Source organism: Netta rufina, assembly GCF_964035555.1.
Source record: "Netta rufina genome assembly, chromosome: 2".
NCBI lineage: Eukaryota > Metazoa > Chordata > Aves > Anseriformes > Anatidae > Netta > Netta rufina.
The window spans coordinates 39103201-39119484 of NC_140124.1; positions in this window are offsets into that span (position 1 = coordinate 39103201).

The following is a 16284-nucleotide window of genomic DNA, read 5'->3' on the forward strand; positions in this document are numbered from 1 at the left end:
TCCTATATTTTTTTAATTCCAGGTGGAGAAGGAATCTGTTTTTTAGAAGATTTACAACGTTACAGCATTTCTTTTGTGATGCTCCTTAACATCTCCAGCAACTTCTGCTTACATTTTTGCTGCTTGGCAGCAATAGGCCATTTGGGGGGTTTGCAACAGATTTGAGCTACAGGCAACCGAATTTTTGAAGTTCCCGTGAGCACATATACTTGGTGGAAATGCCTGGGATGAGTGAAAAAGGAGAAAAACAAATCTTGCTATAATCAGTACAGTGTTCTTATAGTCACTCTTATAATTTATAGATAGTAGGTTCTTTTGCTTCTTCTTCAGAATTAACATACTGCAGCTGGAGGGAATGTTGTTTTCCAGGGCTCACAGTTCCAGTGGTTAGAGATTATTGGTAACTCTTTTAAAATTCAATTCTCATAAAGATCTTGTACAACACAGTCTATCCTACTATCAGTGCTATTCTTCATTTCAGACACCAAAGTAACAACAATGGTCTTCTGAAGTAGGGTTGATGAAGACATTTTTAATAATTCCAAAAGGTATTGCACCATGCTGCTGTATTAGTTCTTCCTACGCAGCAACATTAGGCAACAAAAATATCATCCTGCTGATAAGCTTGAGTTTCTAGCTATGTTTTTAGATACAAGTATGAGCTGCTAAGAGAGCTTTAGAGAACGTAAGACATGTTCTCGTCATGAATCTTGTTTTCTGCTTCCTCAGACTATGATCCCTGTGTCCTCTCATTGTCACCTTAGCTGCTAGATGAACTGCTAGCTTCACCGTTGATTGTTTGCTTAAAACATGCAATACTTATTTATTCCGTCTTCTCAGAAGCTTTTCTAGTAGCTTAATTAAGAGTTATTATTTAATAAAGTTTTATCCGTGATGGTATTCCCTATTAAAAAAAAAATAAATAAAATTACTGCTATAGGAATATATGTTGCATTGATATTATTATTATTACTATTTATTTTTAAAGTCACAGTTAATTGCTGACGTATTCTAGGAATGTAATGAAAATTCTGTATGCATTTCAAGCCATCAGTAGTTCATATTTGGTCAGACTAGCCATTTCAGCATTCTCTGTATAGCCCGATAATGACCGTATTTGCAAGATTCAGAACCACAGATTAATTCTATTGCAAAGGTAACAAAAAGGTTTAAAGAAGCTAAAATGGTGTCTCAGTTATCTAAATACTAAAATGTATTGGGATGGAAAGACAGGATGCATGCATAGAAGAATATTTAGTTTAAAAGTTGCCAGTTTGGGAATGACAGACTATATTCTTTCATGGAAGAATTTAAAATAATGTTACCTGTTTCAGAACTAGGACCTAATATTTCAATATTTTTTTTTTTCTCTTTGGTGATTTGTTGATGTCTGCCCCTCATTCTGAATAATAATACCACTGCATTTACTGGCCATTGTTTCTGTAAAAAATTTTGCTAATGCATTAGGAAAGAAAATCTAACAAATATATTACTCTTTTTAAGAATGTCCTAGTCAGGTTTTTCATTTTTTCTTCAGTTTCCATATTTTTTCTCTCATCCTTGCTTCTGTATAGCTAACCTCATCCTAAGAGCTGTGTTATGAAAGTGCTTCCTATCAAGAATTGAAAGAGAGTATTGTCTCAGTTATATATACAATTACATACAGAAGGAACTGCAAACTTACCTTTTGAAAGCTGTGAAATGCTGAAATTAAGCATTAATTAATTTTGTAGCATTGCTACTCTATGATCATATTATTCAAGATTGCATTTGTAATACAGAGAACATTTCCTTTAATTTCATGATCACATACTTTTTTGTTTTATTTTGTTTTAAATAGTTCCCATTCATCAGAGTGTCAGTGATCTCCAAACAGAGATTCACCATTAAATCTTATCCTCCCTGTTTAATACTTGGCCCATGACCTTTGCATGACACATAGATCAGATTGTTCCCTAAAGAAAAATGCATTTCATTTCTTTATAGGTTGATTGTTTTTCAGCTATTAATGAGGTGAGTTTCATAGCACACAACAAAAAGTGTTTGTGATGTTCTTGTGTTACAGACAGAGATACCAAAGCATGGACATTTCAGGATAGGAAAGTTCCATTCAAGGGGCTTTGCAGTGTTAAATTTGTAAGATTCAATTGCTGGTTAGTTTTATTTCCCAAGTACTCGATATTATGTAACATTTTATGTCTCCCCATCCACTTTTGTAGAGCAGAATCACAACTCAAAGGCTTATATAATGAAGGACAGAGAAGCTGTCGCCATTGGTGATCAATGCAATCAAATGGGTTTGCCAATCATTGCTTCAGTACTGTGTGAGAAAGCAAGTCCAGTTCTCAAATATGGTGGTCAAGCACTGTTTCTGCATTCCTCTCTTATTCAGATTTCACCAGAAAACTCTAGGAAAAGTAAAGGGTTGTGCAGTCAAATAAATTCACTGCAGTGTTGTGTTTATACTGAGTAGGCTAGGTGGGGAGTACGTTCTTGTCAGTTTTGCTTCAAAATAAGAAAACAACTCGGTTACATATGAAGGTGTTTTATATCTCATGAGGCTTCTAGAGACATTAATTTACTTTCCCCTCTACACCAGTAGGAAACCAATGGCTTTTGAAACAGCTTGTTTTCCAAGTAGAGAGAAAATGGATACAACGTTCAACCCATGACAACCAAGAGCTTGATGTTCACATTGCTTTTTTCTTATTGCACATTGACTTCTTCAAGAAGTCTAAGGATACTTTGGATTTATCCTCCACTACTGCCTTGCATGGATTTGGTTCACATAATATAGAAACAGCCATGTAATGGTAAGGTGTCAGCCTGCTCATGACTGCTACTGCCCCACAACAAACTCTCTCTCCACCTCCCAGCCTTGCTCTCCCTCTCTTTCACTGTGACCAGAAACTCCATTCTAAGTCTGAATAGTTTTTCTTGTGGAGGCCAAGAAACTCCTCACCAAGCCTTAATTTTTGTCAGTTCAGAGAATCCTGAGCAGCTCTACTAGAAAAAAGTGTTGCTTGTGATTAAGACTGACTGGTTCATTACTGAATCGATGTCCCTTTTGTATAGCTTTGGTTTAGGAGGTGTGCCTAACTACAATTGTTAATGTGAATGTGTTCAAAGCAATCCCAGCTCTATGCCTAGTGTGTAAATAAGAGTTATGCAGATAAGGTCCCAATGGTGTGTTGAATAAACATGTTAAGCTTGCCTCAAGGAAAGTGTTAATGGGATTTTTAGCAAAGAGAGGGTTAATTAGGAAATTATACAAAGGAGATACTTACAGTTTTGTTTTGAGTCTATGATCTGTTAAGCAGGCAGGAAAAGAACAGCGAAAGGAAGGACCTCTGTCATAACAGACACAATTGCTAAGGACACCCAATGTTTTTTGCAGCAATTAGGAAATCATATGTATCAGGTACTACAAACATCAAACTGCAGGTGTTTGTTAGTGAAATGCTAACCTCCACAGCAAAGGATTTCATGCTTCTTGTTTCTTATTGCTCATTTTGGGATCAGATGAAGTGGCACATTCTAGCGGTTTCCAGGGAGACAGCGTTTTGCTCACAGACAGGCATCACATTGTGTTGCTAGCACGAGAGATGCTTTGATTACATGAGAGAGAAGATAACTTTTTTTTTTTTCTTAAGTTCAGTCCTTGCCATCAGTAATGAAGTTTTCAGAGAACACCCTGAAATGTTTTATGATGCTATTTTCTTATACAGTTAATAGTATTTTCATATACACTATTCTGTGATCACTTCTTATAAATTTCCATTACCTAGTGCTCTATTCCAGTATTCAGACTAGTGGGCCTTGTCTTAGCACATAAGCTACACAGGTTTAACTTAAAGAATTAAAAAAAAATTCTAGGTAGCTGTTTTTTTTTTTTTTTTTTTTTTTTTTTTAATGTATATATATATTATATATATGTGTGTGTATATATATATTATATATACATATTCAAATCGGTGTCCAAATGTGTTTTGTTCCTAAATTATTTTTAACCACTATAGTGCTTTCAGCAGAATTTGCATCACTTTTAAAAAGCAGCTGTTTAAAATATCTTCTCAGCTCTGCATTGTAACCAACACTAATCTGTGTCTTGCTTTTTTTTAAAGCAAGAAATCATGCAATTCATACAACTCATAGTTATTGTTCAATTGCTATGGGGAAAGTAAATGTCCTTTCTAGCTAAGCAAATAAATAAATAAGAAAAGCAAAGGGTGCTCAGAACATAAATTTCAACAGACTACGATGGGATTTCACACATCTACCTAGCAAGTTACTGTGGATAAATAATGTGCCATGATGAATCACCCAGACTTTATTAACCTATCCTGAATTAGGCTTCTCACACTAAAATATTTCACTGCATTATTTTATTGCCTATTACTGTCACAAAATAAACTATTGACTATGGAATAATATACCAGTTTTGGACAGATTGACGGATCTAGATTACCTGAAAAAGGCATGTCTTCTTAGGGCATTGCAGCGTTAAAGCAATTCTGATGTTCATAAAAGACAGCTGCAAATCTTAGCAGGGTTAGGGCATGGAAAATAGACTGACAGCTGCACAGGCGATAGGGAAGATTTTGGTTTGTTATTAAAGAAGACTTTCAGAAACCTGCTTAGATGGCTGTTTAGCTCAGAAGTTAAGAAGGCTTCAGAAGATTTTTAAAGATGACTTTCAGAAATGCAGCTGGAACACTTTGGGACTATAATTTTTTTTTTTTTTAATTTTTTTTTTGCCTTCAATGGGCCTGGTTTGAAGATTTATTCTAAATTTTCCTGGTTTTAATTTTAATTTTAATTTTAATTTATTTTTTGTTCCTGAGCTCTAAGAGAGTTGTATGGAGGCAACAAACCTTTTCATATGATATACAATGGGACTTCTTTTTTCAGTCCCTCTTTCAAACTGTCCAATATCAGTATGGGAGAAATGGTAGGCTCATGATGAGGTTTCTCTGTCTAGAATTTTTCCTGAAGATCCATACTTTGAGCATCAGTAGTCAAGCCTATGTGTGTCTCAGCTATTCTTATTATATACTGGTGTCTTCTTTAGTTTATATAGGTGGAGACATTATTCTGTAAACACTTAGGGGAAATATCTTCAGTTTCATACTTACATTTGTATCTATGTCTGATTGAACCTAACTATCAGGACAGCATAAGTAGCAGAGCCTTGGTCCTGATCACTGTAAAAACAGTTGGCCAGGGTCAGACAAAATGTCTGTTTAGCTCAGTGTCCAGCCTCTGGCACTGGACAAAAGTTAGAAGGATTCTAAAAATATAACAGCATACATCATGTATCTCCCTTGTTCACTTGAAGTTAGGGAAATCCTGAGCCAGAAAGATCTTCTGTTAATCAAAAGTAAATGCCAAAGAACTTGTCTGTGCTGGGTAGGCAGATCCCTGTAGAAATGGCAGTGTCCATTGGAAGGTATCCAGGCACAGCTTTTATCAGGGTAGAGCCTTTAGACTGTGCTGCTGCAGTAGTCTGTAAATCTATGAATGACTGAGTAGGTATACGCATACCACTGCTTCTGTAATTCAGATAACATGAGCAAATGTACTAAGAAATTCATTATTATTATTACTTTTAATTCTTAAGACTTGAAACAGTTTTTTTTTGTTGTTGTTGTTTTGGTTGTTTGTTTGTTTGTTTTAAGAAGACAATTTGCTCTGCATGTGGACCCCTGTTCAAAAAAAAGAGGAATGGTTAATTATAAGCTTTGAGCAGTCTAAGGAACTTAATCATAGAATCATTAACGTTGGAAAAGAATTCAAGATTATCTAGCCCAACTGTCCCCCTACCACCAATATCACCCATTAAACCATGTCCCTAAGCACCATGTCCAACCTTGCCTTAAACAACCCCAGGCACAGTGACTCTACTACCTCCCTGGGCAACCTGTTCCAATGCCTGACTGATCTCTCTGAGAAGAAACGTCTCCTAATTTCAACCTGAACCTCCCCTGGCATAACTCTAGTCCTATCACTAGTTATCTGTGAGAGGAGGCTGACCCCTGGCTCCCCACACCTTCCTTTCAGGGAGTTGTAGAGAGCAATGAGGCTCCTCATTCTCCAGACTAAACAACCCGAGTTCCCTCAGCCGCTCCTCACAGGACTTGCACTCCAGGCCCTTCACCAGCTTTGTGGCCCTTCTCTGGACACGTACGTTTACATGTATTAACATGAATGTTAATAATCATAGAATCATTAAGGTTGGAATAGACCTTCGAGATCATCAGGTCCAGCATTTCTTAACTTATTGTACTGAATTTACGTGACAAGGTTTTGATAGCAGGGAAGCTGCATGGCTCGTCTCAGGGAGCAGAGACCAGCAACTTCCCCATGTCAGGTCAGAGCCAGCTCCAGGCAGCTCCAAAAGGGACCTGCTGCTGGCCAGAGCTGCGCCAGGGAGTGACGCTGGTTGTGCCTCTGGGAGAGCAGATAATGGAAAGGGAAAAACTGCTGTGCAACAGCATCTGGAAGAGCAAGGAGTGAGAACCAGCCCTGCAGCCCCCAAGGTCAGTACAGAAGGAGGGCAGGAGGTGCTCCAGGCACGCAGCAGCAGTTCCCCTGTGGCCTGTGGAGAGGCCCCGGGTGGAGCAAACTGTCCCCCTGCAGCCCATGGGTCCCACATGGAGCAGATCTCCACACTGCAGCCCATGGAGGAGCCCCCGGTGGAGCAGGTGGATGTGGCCTGGAGGAGGCTGCGGCCCATGGAGAGCCCCCGCAAGAGCAGGCCCTGGGCCAGAGCTGCAGCCCGTGGAGAGGAGCCCACGCAGGAGCAGGGGTCTGGGGGGAGCTGCCGCTCACCCGTGGGGGACCCATATTGGAGCAGTTTGTTCCTGAGGATGGACCCCGTGGTAAGGAGCCCTGTGGGAGCAGTTACTAAAGAGCTGCTGCCTTTGGCTCAGTTCAGGGAGGATGGCATACCATGGGACAGACCCCACATGGAGCAGGGGAAGACAGTGACTGCGAATCGTTAGGGACTGACCGCATCCCCTGTTCCTCATTCCCCTGCATTTCTCGGGGGTGGAGAGGGAAGGAAGGTGTTTTAGTTTACTCTAGTTTCTCACTGCTCTAGTCTGCTAGTAATGGGCAATAAATTATGTTAATCTCCTTATGCTGAGTCTGTTTTGCCCATGATAATTGTTGAGTGATCCTCCGGTCCTTATCTCAACCCTTGAGCCCTTGAACCCTTGATTTTCTCCCCCTTTCCCTTTGAGGAGGGGGAATAAGAGAGCAGTTGTGGTGTAGTTCAGCTACCCAGCTGGGTAGAACCACCACACCTATGCTAATAAGAATTTTATATTTATTGACGGTATAAAATGTGTTTATTAAAAGTTGTTTCCAGCACAAGATGACTCTTGTAAGATTCCCATCATGTTTATTTCTAAAGAAAATTAGTTTTACTGCTAATCTGTTTTTCCATATTAGCTCATAAGTTTAAGTAAAATGGCAAATAATTGACTTTTTGAGTATTTTACAAAAATACCAGGGCAACTTGCAAAGCAAGCAATAAACAATAAAAAGTAATGTAAACTGAACCTTTCTGATCTAAAAAATGCAAGATGATCACATCTAGCAAAGCAGCAGTCATTTCATTAACGGCCTGACTCACTGACCAGTCTTGAAAAGTTATGGCTTTGCTTCAAGGCAGATCAAGAAATAATCCTCCATCACTGGAGAGGTGATGCAAAAGTCTGATGGATACTTTGCCATCAATTTGTCTGGGAGCAAACAGGCCATAGATTGGGAAACCTTTTTACCACAGAGGTGAAAACAAGTTGAAGTTAGCAGGACTAGCTATAGACTCTCAGAACTGCAGCTCATGATGGTTAAACACGGTTAATCAGTTGTTGACTGCTGAGTTTCTGAGGTTCCAGTTGCACTGCAGGAACAACTATCACAGAACAACAGATATTGCAAGATAATTTCACTAACACAGACTGTTTCATATAATTCTTATAGGACTTGAAAGGAAATCAAGATACCTTTATAACACCATGCTTAAAAATATGAGCAATATAATGTTATTTCTGACAATGGTTTGTGGAATTTATATAAATATGTATATTTCTCAAATATCATTGTTAGTGTTTCTGAAAGTGGACTGAATCTCATTAGTGGAACAATTTTCATGCTAACATAACATGAATACAGTCAGCACAAAACTTAGAAATACAGTAAACACACACTGCCATAAAGCATTCTGTTTATTTTTTTTCCATATTATTACTGTAAGAAGGTCTGAGCTTGCAATGTTTCCAAATGCCAGACCATATTTAACTCTATTGGCCACTATTCAGCAAGACACATAAACACGTACTTTAAAAAATGTTCTGTAAACAACAGTAGGGACTTTCTCAAGGATCCTGAAATATAAATATTGAATAGCCCACCCTAAAATGGGAATTCCATCCACACTCAGCAATACAGGGGATTGTAAGCACAGGTAATATCTTATTGCTGAAAGTCTGGGGGGAAAGAAAAAGGGGAGGGGAGGGGAGATGCAGAAATTCTAACTGTTAGAACCTGAAAAAAAGTTTATAAATTTACAAATACACCTAGCAAAACTCCGTTTTATCATTGTTCATAAATTCTTCAAGCATACTTTTATGAGTGCAGCTAAGTTGGTTCTACAGTTAAGAAATGCAACGATTTTGCTTTTACAAGGGAATAATTTGAACAGAAATTGAAGAAACTGGTGTCAAAGTTCCAAACAAAAATTTACTGTGGAAGATGTTTTCAGTGATCCTGACAAAACAAAACAAAAGAAAAGAAACAAAAGAATGAGGAAATTGAGGGGAGACCTCATCACAGTCTACAACTTCCTCACGAGGGACAGTAGAGGGGCAGGTGTTGATTTCTTCTCTCTGGTGACCAGTGATAGGACATGAGGCAACAGCCAACCCGTGAAAGGGGAGGCTCAGACTGGGTATCAGGAAAAGGTTTTTCACCGAGAGGGTGGTTAAGCACTGGAACAGGCTCCCTAGGGCAGTGGGCACATCACTGAGTCTGCCAGAGTTCAAGAAGCATTTGGACAATGCCCTCAGACACATGGTGTGATTTTTTGGGTGGTCCTCTGGGGACCCATGAGTTGGACTCGATGATCCTTGTGGGTCCCTTCCAACTTGGATACTCTATGATTCTCTGAATCTATGAAATTAATACCATTAAGTGCTACTTCAATGAGACTGGAACAGTGCTTCAGGAAGTCCAGTCCAGCTGGCTACTGGAAATATAGCTGGTTCTCCAAACGTTTGTTAATCTTATATCTTAGTCCTGCTCACCATCACCAACCATGGCAGGTGCTTCCTCTTGCATTCATTCCTTCTCATCATGGTCAATTGGCACGGTGCAGGGCTGTGTAGTGCTGGGGCCTGTCATGGCAGGAGGGGAGAAGGGGACTTGCAAAAGCAGCATTTTTCAACCATGAAGTAGTGTTTTCCAGCAGAGAAGGACTCTGTTGGAAAAATTCACATCCTGAATTACTAAGGGTGATGAATTCAAACCTGTTAAAGAGTGGTACCTTGCAGATTTACGTTTTTCAGCATGAAGATCAATTTATCAAATGGAAGGAAAAAGATCTTGTCAAAAACACCAAAGATATATTTTTATTTTGAGATGAGTCAAGACAATAGTTTGATAAAAATAGTTTTTGCTTTTATGGGATCTGAAAGAACATAGAAATATAAATACTTTAATTAATTGAAATGATGAAGACTTTCTGAAAATACTTGGACTGCTAGTATTTTGAAGATGGGGAGATAGAATGGTCACATATTTAGGTATTAGCTTTAAGGTATGTGTTTGTATTAACTTAATATGGTTATGTGCTTGATTTGCCTGATGATTAAGCCCATGCTTAAATGCCTTTGCTGAACTGAGCCATGAAAGAGAATGTTTGAAGGAAGACAAGGTATGTGGCATGTTTGAAGAGGAAAATCAAATCACTTTCAGAACTTAGAAATGTCATATAAATCCTCATCTCAACACCAGTGGAAAAAAAAATAATTAAAAATGTATGTTGCAAAGCTTTGCAGAAAATAAGAAAATGAGGTTCTGCTTTGAAAAATTCACCCTAGTACTTATGCACATGATAATCAGAAATACAGATTATCAGAGTAGAAGGATTTAAAGGGACACTATCAACTTGAAATATATTCATTTATTAAAAAAAAAAGTTAAAAGCAGTGTCAGATAAAATTTCTACTCTATGATTGCTCTGAAAATTCTTGGGGCTTTACAGTCACGATTTTCTTTCTGCTGTTGCAGTGAGAAAGAATCACAGAAACATGGAGAATAATGAAACTGAAGATACACAGAATGCATACAAATGCAGAAGTAAACAAACTAGAAAGAACCAGAAATAGTTTTTCATTTTTTTTCTGTTATTTGTAGTTACAGCAAGCCTTGGAGTTATGCCAAGCAATAAAAAGCACATTATTTTCAGGGAACAGAGTGACTTTTAAGTACTGTTGCTTAAAGGCAAAGTCATTGATCCTCAATTAAATAAAAAATAATTTACTTTTCCTTTTCAGTAAAGGTTGTCCAGCAGCTTTAGATTTATTTATTTATTTATTTATTTATTTATTTATTTTTAATAACAATCCAAAAATTAGTTCAGACTTGGAAACTGAAAGTCTTCTTGGCACCAAGAAAATACTGTTCCCAAGTGAGAACAGGATCATCTAATTTTGGTACCTGCATCTGATATTATGTTTATCTTCAGTAGGAGTGTTAAAGACTACTTAAAAATCTTGCCACAGGATGTCGCCAGTTAAGCTAGTTGTAAAGTCACCCAGAAATGGAAGTCACAGGTGGTCAAACATGATGCTAATCATATATTTATGCCCCATGCCCGTATGGCAACCTTTGTGTGATCACTTTCCAGGCACAGATGCCTACACTTTCTCAGTCTACTTCAGCTATACTCAAACCAAGCTAACCTTTGTTGTAGAGAAACAGGGCAATAAAGAGAAGTGAGAAAATGAAATTAGATATAGATTTTTTTCGTCAAATATCAAAACGTTTTTAATAACAAAATATATTGGTGCACACAGAACTAGGTGACCCGTTGTGTGAGAGATTGGATCTTAGGTTTGATGAGAATCGTGATTACTATCTTTTTCCCTTGTGTGTAGAAAAAGAAAACTGAAGATCTCATTAATTAACAAAATCAGTATCTGCACCTGTATTTTGACACATTTTTAGCCAAAGAACTGGTCTGTGTTGTTGTTGGGAGAACTCTCAAGTTAACAAAGTTTCTGTTTTTCTGCAGCAGTATAATTAAGTACAATTACTTATCAGGTGTCTTGAGGCTATGCATTATATCCTTTAGATGCTTCCCAAGCCAGTTACAGTAAACAAGACGAAAAAAGGAGGGGGAGGGGTGGAGGAAGGGGGAAAGTAAACATCTGAAGAAGAATTTAAATATGGATAAAAATGAAGTGTTTAGAGAATAAAATACTGACTTCAGAGAAAGCATAGAATAAAGTTATTGAAATAAGAAATGAATTGGTATCTTAAGAATCACAGAAAATAATGAGAGAGAGTTCCCTGGTTCTAGCATTTGTGTCTTGATTCTAGGAAGAGTATTTTAATGCCTCTCCTCCCCTGCCTGCTCTACCTGGGATTGGAGGGGACATTAATAGGATGTTTTCTCAAAGTATCTTCTAATTTAACCAAATCATGAAAATGTATTGATATATTGAAATGCTCCTCAGTTTCCAGCTGCAGAAGTGGAATTCAGCTGCGTTCTTTTTCCTTGTCTATCTTTTTTCCCCACAAGCCTTAGAAAGATTTGGGCAAGAGATGTGACTCAGCTGGAAATCTTAACAGAGAGTGTGTTGGAAAAAAGATGGGTGGCACTATATTGAAAAGCGTTATGGCAGGATCAGTGAGTTCTTTCCCAATTTGCCTTTTGGTCTCACATTGCCCTTGCTCATAGCAGTGCCTGTTGGAGTAATTGATTTTTCAGTTCACTGACTGAAAAAAATCCCGTTCACATTGACCCAAAATGATTTCCTTGGGAAGGAGGTTTCTCACCCTCTTAAATAAAAAATAAAATAAAATATTTAATCAGGGTTAATTTGAGAAATGTATATATATATGTATACTTTAACTAAAGGTAAATATCTGGACAAATGTATATCAGAAGCAAAAGCTATTTTGTTTTGAAAATGGCAGACAAAATGGCTTGACCTTTAACAATTTTTTTTTTTTTTCCTCACTGAAATATGTAATGTCTTCAAAAGAAATCTCAAATAGTTTTGATGGTTTTAAAGCTTCCTGTTAATGGAGAACTGCAACATTTGCCACTGCTCTTTATTCAACATTTCTCTGAGGCTGTACACAATCTTGCAACTTTTGTTTTTAGAGGGAACAAGGCTGGGGGCTAAACCTGTCCTTGGTGGTGTGTTTCCAAGGAGTGGAACACACTCCTCTCCTCTCCTCTCCTCTCCTCTCCTCTCCTCTCCTCTCCTCTCCTCTCCTCTTCCACACTTTTCATTTGCATTTTGAACTCTGGGAATTGCTAGTAGGGCAACTGGGTTCAAACTCAGAGTGGATCAGGACCATATTCCCTCCTCAAAGTGGAGGTACCACAGCTTCATTTATGAGTCTCCAAAACATAGAGAATGCATTTAAATGAGATGACCAAGATTTAGAAAGAATTATCATTGGGTCAGTGTTTATTTCTTATTTGAACTAAGATAAAATATTTCCATTTCTTGTCTCAGATCCAGATGGTAAAACGGTCGTGTCTCCTGTGTGCCTGTAAATTGTGACATCTCACTGGTACTGATTGGCTAGAAAGGTTTTAAATGGCCTTGTACTAAAATAGCCTTTACGTATGTATGTGTAACTGATAAAATCAATACTGGAGAGTGTGAACAAAATAAGGGCTACCACGCAATTTGGTGTAAATATATAGCAACCAAAATAATGTGAGCAAGTCACCCTGTGAATAGCTGCTTGACATACTGCAGCAATGCAGCATATTTGCATATCAAAGACAGGAGCTGATGAGGACAGGCACACTGGGATGGAAGGTCAAACATCCAGGCCCCAAGAAACTGTTTTCTTGACCATGACGTTTGATTGAATTTATGGTATTTTGAAGATAATAATTTATCTCTTTTAATAATGTTAGACTTTTTCATGTCTGTTTTTATTTCATGAAACAGCTTAATATTTTTTATTTTATTTTATTTTATTTTATTTTATTTTATTTTATTTTATTTTATTTTATTTTATTTTATTTTATTTTATTTTATTTTATTTTATTTTATTTTATATTTTAAAAATCCTTGGGTCTGTTTTATGTTTTAAAACAGTTTGTTCTCTCCTAAACTGTTATAGGTGTGATCCATAGCAGCCGATTTCATTTGGAAAGAGCACTGGAGAGCTCAAGCAATATGTCATGCCTCCTTCCATTGTCTTCCTGTAGAATATTACCATAAATCTTTGATAGTCAAAACTCTATGTGTATATATTTTAATACAGAAGATCTAGGGGTATTTCTCCATTCTAAAATTTTAGTCAATAATCGTATTTTTCATACAATAAATTTATTTGCTGTTTATTTATTTTTTTTCCTTTTAGGTACTATTTATGACAGGATTTAACATGATGGCTTATTTGTTTCTCTGAAATTCTTATTCTTATTTTTACAGTGGAAGTGACACATAGCTTACTAACACTGAAGAAAGGACTGGACACTGATTGGCTTTACACCTCAGCTGAGCAGGCTGCCAAAAAGTCCTCTTCTGCTTAATGGCAAGAGAAGCGATTTTAGGAAAGGTTTATGTTGACATACTTGAGACATCTAGTTTGGGTGAGTTGATTCCACTGTCAATGAAGTGACTAACTTTCATGTAGGTATCTACTTAATTGGAGGATCCGGGTGCAGGAGGTCAGAAGGCCCCCCCGGTCTGTGTTTTCTCCAGGCTAGTGAAGCCTTTAGTACTGCATTTGCTGAGAAAGTCAGTGGATGTAGAGGATAGCAGTCAGATAAATTTTCCTGCCCACTGACAGGACAATAAACTGTTTCTTTAACCAGCTGTGCTTTAAGGTTAGTGCTCTGCACACAACAGGCAGAAATCTTTTTGCAGAGTTGTGGGGCTGTTTGTTTCTTTCCTCTCCCTGTCCTCCAACTCCAGTGCTAGGCTTCAGCTGGACTGGGAGTTGAAAAAGAAAAATTTGTCTCTCCCTGCTGTTAATGAAGAAAGCGTGGGAATGTTTATGTGTTGCCAGGTCTTGAATTTACAGAGAAAAACATTAGGTGAAGTTTAGCTTTATAAAATGTGCATAGATCACCCTGTTTTATAACATGGACTTTTTCAAAATGATTGAAGTAGGCTATTCTGGTAATGACAATTCAGACTCGTCCCTTCTGGGAATATAATTTACAGTAAGCTCATTGCTTTGACTAGTTTATTTTTAATCTTTATGGGCATTAAAAAGTAGAATTACCTTGATAATAAACAGGATCCTTGAATAATACACACATTCAGACTGACTAAGGGCCTAGTTTTGACTTAATCTTTAATTCAGCAGCAGTCTGCTTTTCACGGTAACATTATCAATTACAAAAATGATCTATATAAAACCGAATAGGGAAGCTATCAAAGCAGTGTCACATACTTATGGTGAAGATAGCAGACAAATCAGTATATACCCTGGAGAAAGTGAAAATCTCTTGTTTTGTTGACTTTTGTGTCCAAGAAATTCTTGGCTCTTGCTTTCTATCCATTTTAGGTTTCTGTAAGGCAGCTTCCACCATAATGTCTAAATGAAATGAAAAGTATTAAAGAAAGCACAGAACGATAACATACATATATTATATATACATATATATTATTCAGACAAATGGGCAGGACATTTGGGTTCAATTACCAGCTTTGTCCTTGTCTTCCTGTGTGATCCTGGGCAAGTCCGTTTCTTTGTATCACTGTTACCCATATGCAGACTGTGCTTATGATATTTCTTTTATCCTGCTCGTCACTGTTTTTGACTGGAATGAAGTTGTTTTGGGATGGGGCCAATTTTCCCCTGTGAGTCCAGAAGAGAGTTCAGTCTCAAATGTACTCATCCTCTGTTAACTGAGGGTAATTCATCTGTTGTCATTAATTTCTTGAATACCTGTGTATCAGGATACCTGTAAATTAGTCAGTGGGAAATATAACACAGCTTTTCATAAGGTTAGAGATTCTCCTAAAAGCCTTTTTTTAATGACCACTCATGGATAAGAAGCATGATGACTAATGTCATCATGATGCTTCTGCATTTTCATATTTATATGTTCATATACACATAAATATACGTACACATGAAAGTAAAAGCTTTTTCCTGAACAGGTACTTGAATGTAAAAGCTCTGTCTGAGATGAGGAGAGGGAAAAAAAATTGAATTACAATGGCTTGGATAAGCTGGTAAATAAGTTTTAATGGAAAAGTTGATGAATTACTCTTACTTTAACCTGAATTAATATGTTTTTAGGGAGCCTACTAGGGCCAGGGTGAATGAAAGTTATTCTGAACTCTGAACAAACAAAATAGTAGCTCTTTTACTTGTCCTTTTTCCCTTGTCCTCAAATGCACCTATTTCTGCCTGTATCAAATGATAGGAAATGATAGATGTGCCTGCAAAAGATCAGAACAACTGAAAGAGGCAGAAAGACAGTCTGCAGGCTGGTGAGGTAAAGTCACCTGTAATTGTTGCATTCCCCTTTGGGCAGCCTTTGCCACTCCTCTATAAAATGGCTTCAGCCACATAATACATGTATCAGGCAAGTTCATTGTTGTTCCTTGTGTCATTCCTATGTGTTCCTAGGAGTACTGGTCTTCGCTCACCTTGAAAAATGTTATTACTGGGGGCAGAACATGATGGTTTGGAGAAGGGGGATGTGAATTGCCCTGCAGGTGCAGGCAGTGGGGTGGCAGTACAATTTCTTCCCTTGACAGCAACTGAAGAAGGAGCTCCAATAAGGTCTGTAATCTGCTGTCAAGCATTTTTTGTGGAACAAGAGTGACTGTGAAACATGCACTTATTCTGTGTCTGCTTCCACAGTAATACAAAAGGCACTGGAGCTGACACTCTAGTGTACTGCATGAAAGCACTACGGCCAGAGATAAAATTAAGACCAGACCTTTAGAAATTGCCCATTTGACAGAACAGATTCACCATAGCACATGACTGTCGAAGAAGGTCTTCTCTTACATTCTACAGTCCATAAAGCAGCATGTTATGGGAATACACAAT